General features: G+C 47.5%; 1 long non-coding RNA gene across 1 annotated transcript; it reads right to left on the bottom strand.

The window, feature by feature from the left end:
• Positions 1–835: 835 nt before the first annotated feature.
• Positions 836–2,960, bottom strand: LOC144283573 (uncharacterized). Its single transcript, XR_013352123.1, has 2 exons — positions 1,383–2,960; positions 836–1,092 (listed from the first exon to the last, which is right to left on the bottom strand). It is a non-coding gene; the product is annotated as an uncharacterized LOC144283573 (long non-coding RNA).
• Positions 2,961–5,276: the final 2,316 nt, after the last annotated feature.

The following is a 5,276-nucleotide window of genomic DNA, read 5'->3' as shown; positions in this document are numbered from 1 at the left end:
CCGCTGCCAACCAGCTCTTTTCTTTTTGATGCTGCATTGTGATTTCTAGCCTACTTTGAGGGGGAACTGGATAGGATTTGAGTGGCTTTCTACTTGGTTTCAAGGAGAAAGCCCTTTCTGTCAGCAGAACTAGAAACAATAGAATCATACGGGTGTCGTTAAACCCTAGAAACACGCGGGGTTTTCATCTCCATCTTAGATAAAAAGATGTCTCAGTTATGTCTTCCCTGGGCCATTTTAATTAACATTGTCAAGAAAGTCCCAAATGCCTGACTCTCTTTATCTTCGTTTTCAGAATATCAATTGGGCAGAATGTACAGGTAAAACTTAACAGAATTTACAGCGAAGGGAAAGGGGGGAAAAAAAACGGAAAAAGCATAGGAAAATCATAAGGGTTTTTTTTTCCACCCTCTTCCTTTTTAATTCTTGTTGTACTTACTCAATAGGGTTTTGACGCTGACAGAACTGAAAGGCCTGTGTTCACTCCGACGACACGTCCTGCTCCAGCTGGAATCCCTCTCGGAGAAACAGGCAGAGATCTGGCCGACCGAGCGTCCTTGCCGCGCAGGTGGGGCCTCCACCTGCAGGTCGGGCTCCGCTGACAGTTTTGAGAGGACGCCGAGTATTTGCTCTACTTAGTACGGCGCTTTTATTGATTATTAACATAACAATGTATCCACGCTAATTATACAGAATTTGGAAAATATAAAAATACATAAAGAAAACAGAAGCCACGCGTAGCCTCACCTAATGGTGTAACTCTCATGTTTTATTATATTTTCTTTCCCGCTTCCTTTTCTACATAGAGTTCCCAGGCAGCACGATGCACAGCATGGAGGTTGTCAATCTGTCTTTATTATAGTGAATGTTCTAGAACAATAGTCCTCATATTATCAAGTACATTTCAAAATAATGAAATTTATGGATGGCATGACATTTCACGTCGGGTTGGGGTCTGCGCCGGGCCTGGGCTGCCGTGCACAGCATCACGGACGGGCTCAAACCACAATCGTGTGTTTCGCATGGCTCTGGAGGCTGGGATTCCAAGATCGGGGTACCAACGGCTGAGATGTGGGAAAGGCCTTCCCCCTGCTGTACAGAGTCACGTCTTGGCCCCTCGCGGGGTGCAGAGAGAGAGCACTGACTTTCCCCCCCTTAATGAGGGCGCTAATCCCACCACAGGGACCCTTCCGTCCTGGTCCTGATGGAATCACCTCCCCAGAGCCGCCTCCTAACATCCCTGGGGCTGGGCTTTCAACGCGGAGATGGACTGGACTGCGTGTGCAGCCCACGGCACCCAGCTCCACCCTATGGATCCAGCCGGGCCCCAGCACCAAAGAACACTTGGCTTTTCCCAATTTAGGTGTATCCAATGTCCTTACCACCACCAAGACTGCGGTGAACGCCTTCATTCATGGTGTTTCCCAATCTATAATTTCAGCTCTTGCCGGATTGCCATCCAAAGAGGTCTTGCGCCGTGACGCTCCCACGCACAGGATAGGACACGGGACCATTAAGATGACTCGTGTCCATCTCCGGTAAAGGCATTCTGCTGTTGTCTCAACGGACATCTCTTTGTTCGGTGAGGGCAAGCGCTTTCACGCATCACAGGCCATTTCACTCCCTCCTTTGTGAGGTGTCTGCTCCTGCACTTTGGCAGCTGAACTTTCCTCCAGATTTTTGTTCCTCTCCTGAGGATCACAAAACTTTACACGACTTCATCCCAATTCATGGAGTGTTTTCAGATGGTTGGTAGCTTTTAACAGAGCGAGCTGATTCCAAAAAATGTCATTCCAGTTTGGTTTTTGACAGAGAACGGCTATACGCTCAGCTGAACGCTGCCCAGACTGTTTTCCAGAACCGTAAGTAAAGTCATCTTAATTGTCTCTCTGAATATATTAAAATACACAGTAGCCTACAGTCTTTAGTTCATAAATCCAAAGCTCTTGGAAACACATTTGTTTTGTGGGCCTCTCTAGGCCTAATTAGGACTATATGATCCTTTTTAGGTACTGGGGAGAGTGAGAAAAAAAATAGTTTGGTCAAGCATAGGCCTCTCGACGTGAGTTCTCAACTTGATACAAAGCCCAGAAACGTTACAACGAATGCGTCCTCGAGGGCCCGGGGGGGGGGGGGGTTTCCTACCGTTTCTAGGGTGGGCGATGATGTATGTCTACGCTTGGGCACACCTTGCTGGGGCTTCTCGAAGTTAGCAAACCCAAAGGAGGGGCGGAGAAAACCAATGGGAGTTAAGTGCATAGCCTCACTTCCCTGGTGAAGTGACCCGTGGTAGCAAGTGGCATCCATCCGGGGCTTTCCGTTTTACAAAGCACTTTCTCGTACATCCCCTCATCGGGTACAACCACCACATGGGATGTTGGAAAGCATCACCCTCAATCTGCAGGGACGGTCAAACGACTTGCTCAGCGTCACACAGCTGACACGTGGTAGTGGGTGCTCAGACTCCTGGCTTCTGAGTGCCCATGCCGTCCCAACCGTATTTTTCTGAGCACCCGTTAGAAATGCCATAGGATGAGACAAGAATAGGAAAAAGAACAACAACGACCCACACGCAGATTACAACACAATCACCATCATGCCCAACCGTCTGGAGAGGAGAAATCTGAGAGATTTGTGCAATCTTTTCAGTGAGAAGCGACATTCCTGGTCTTTGCATTATATGGTTACTCTCCCCTCTGAGCAATCATACTCGCTGTGTCCTGGTGAAGATGCAACGTCTCTGTCTTCGCTCCGTCCGCCCAGCTTGGCCTCCCACGGCATTATAGTTGCTGTCGGCTCCACGGAAGGCTGTAGGGTGTGCTCGGCCAGAGCAAGTGACTACACAGCAGGATGAGAAACCCTGGAAAACCGGAGTGCCTGTGGGTGGCTCAGTCGGTTAAGCACCTGCCTTCGGCTCAGGTTGTGATGCTGGGGTCCTGGGATGGAGCCCCAAGTCGGACTCCCCACTCAGCTTCCCCCTTTCCTTCTCCCCCCCCACCCCTCAAGCTCTCTCAGATAAATAAAATCTTTAAAAAATGAATTCAAAATTAACAAATGTGGAAAACCACATTGCAGCGGTGAAGGTGCCTCTCCTGTAGGAGTCCGCAGACCCTTCTCATCAGAATCATATGGGTCACATTTGAGGGATTTCTGAGGCTGACAACAAACCTAAAAGGATATTTTTGCTAGACCTCAGGCCTAGGATGGTCCCGATGGTGGATTTGGAATTATCTCTCACAATCTGTTTTCACTGGGGACCTGGATGCCTGATGGTGAACGAAAACGAGCTACGTTTCTTCTTAACATACACGTATGTGCCCACACAGATTTCCTAAGCATCGTTGTGCTTGCTGGTGGAAAGGGAATTCAGATTCTAAATCCCTGTCCTCGTTACCAGGAAGATGCAAAACAATGAACCGGTTTCAGCCCTATTAAAGGCTTGCTTATTAGAACATACTGCCCGGTTTCTACTCAGAAAACCTCACCCAGGATGTCACAGCCTGTGGTCGGAGGCCTCTGAATGAGCCGATACTGAAATCCGCCACAGCCACCCAGGAATGGGCGTCTGCCCGGGGTAATTGTCTGTGGGCAGGTAACTACTGAGGGAGTCGTGACACCCTGGGGCACACGCAGCTCTCCTCTGGTTACCACCTGGCCGAGCACAATACGAGAGGGAGGGAGTCTTGTTCCCACCGCCTCTAAAGGGACCCACAAGCTCTCTTGGTGCTGTGACAATCCAGGGAACACAACCCCAACCTAAAGTAGCAACGAGAAGGAAGTCTGGGCAGCTCTGCTGTGGGTGTGGGACTCCCAACTCCCTCCCGTTCTCCCTCCTGCACCTTCAGCCCTGGTGACCAGCATCGCCATCCTTCCAGAAAAGCCACCAAGATGGTGTCAGAATGGGAATTAAAATCCAGACTGTGCTCTCTCCACATCGTCCCACTGTCACCTACCAACCGGGGAGTTTTTATCAGGCCTGACCAAAATATCTGCCACGTGGGGTCTGGAGGATTTGGCTCTCTCAAGTTCCATGGTTCTAAAATAAGAGCGATATCTTTACCTGACAAAGGTGTTTGTCTGCCATCAAATGGCAAGGTCTACCCATTACCTCGTATTTACCCAACTTTTAAATCCAGAGCACGGAAGCTGGGCCTCATTTTAGCGTGTAGGGACATTCCCACATCACTTTTATGGGACATTCAGGAGTCTGGGAGCTGGGACGGAAAAAACACGCACTTACTCACAATAGTCCAACACGCCAGATAAAGGCCTGCCGAGAATTGTGCAACCCAAACGCAACTCCATCGGAGCTGGCCATCCTCAGGCACACAGTGAAGGTCAAGTACTATCTGGGGATGTCATGCATGTTTTATTTGGAGGGGCTATTCGGTTAACTTTGGGTCCGTTTTCCATTCTTCTTAACATCCAAAGATAAAATAAACCTCATGAGCAAATTTTAAATTTTTCAAGTTTAAAAATGTCTCTCCCGGCATTCAGAAGCAAACAACCCTTTAGCGGTGATAAAAAAATAATAATAATAATAATAATTACACAACAAGAACAATTATCTTCAGGCTGCCACTGAGTGATTTCAAACCATCACGATCCGAAGGTAACGTACAGAGAACTAGGAGATTTAGATTTACATTCACATCACATGTTTATTAGCAATGGGCGAGACTGGTTATCTTCTAGGTCCGTAAATCTATCCTTACTAATTGCCCCTAGACTTTTCAATTAGGTGAACGGATTAATCCCACTCTGTCCTCCTTTTAAGCCAGTTTGACTCAAGCTTCTCATACTTGTATGTCACTGAGATCTGATGAATACAGCACCACAGAGACTACGCTGATCAAGAAAACTAGAAAATAGGTCTCTTTTGATTATCTATTAAGTAACTTTTATAACTAATCAAAGCATACGGCAACTTTGTGACGATAATTTCCTGCGGTAGTTCTACAAATGGGGTTTTTAAGTCAGAAAAAAACTAATTCTGCAGATTTATGTGTCATGATTACGCTCCATATTTTGAATCAAATGATCGTGGGGAGAAAGGGGAATGGAGAGGGCCATCTTCATCAGTCCCAAAAGGATGGTTATTTGATTTTGTGTGTGTGGGTGGGGGGGGGGGGAGATTTCTCTCTTGTCTCCCCTATTTTTAATTTGTAACTTTCATCCCCAGCCCCCCCATTCAGCTCCCATCCTGCTAATCCCTAATCAAACAGCCCATCAGCACTTTGCTTCGTCTAGCAACAGAAGATAGATTTTGAATCTTC

Source organism: Canis aureus, chromosome 14, assembly GCF_053574225.1.
Source record: "Canis aureus isolate CA01 chromosome 14, VMU_Caureus_v.1.0, whole genome shotgun sequence".
Lineage (NCBI taxonomy): Eukaryota > Metazoa > Chordata > Mammalia > Carnivora > Canidae > Canis > Canis aureus.
This window is presented reverse-complemented; position numbering and strand designations above follow the sequence as displayed.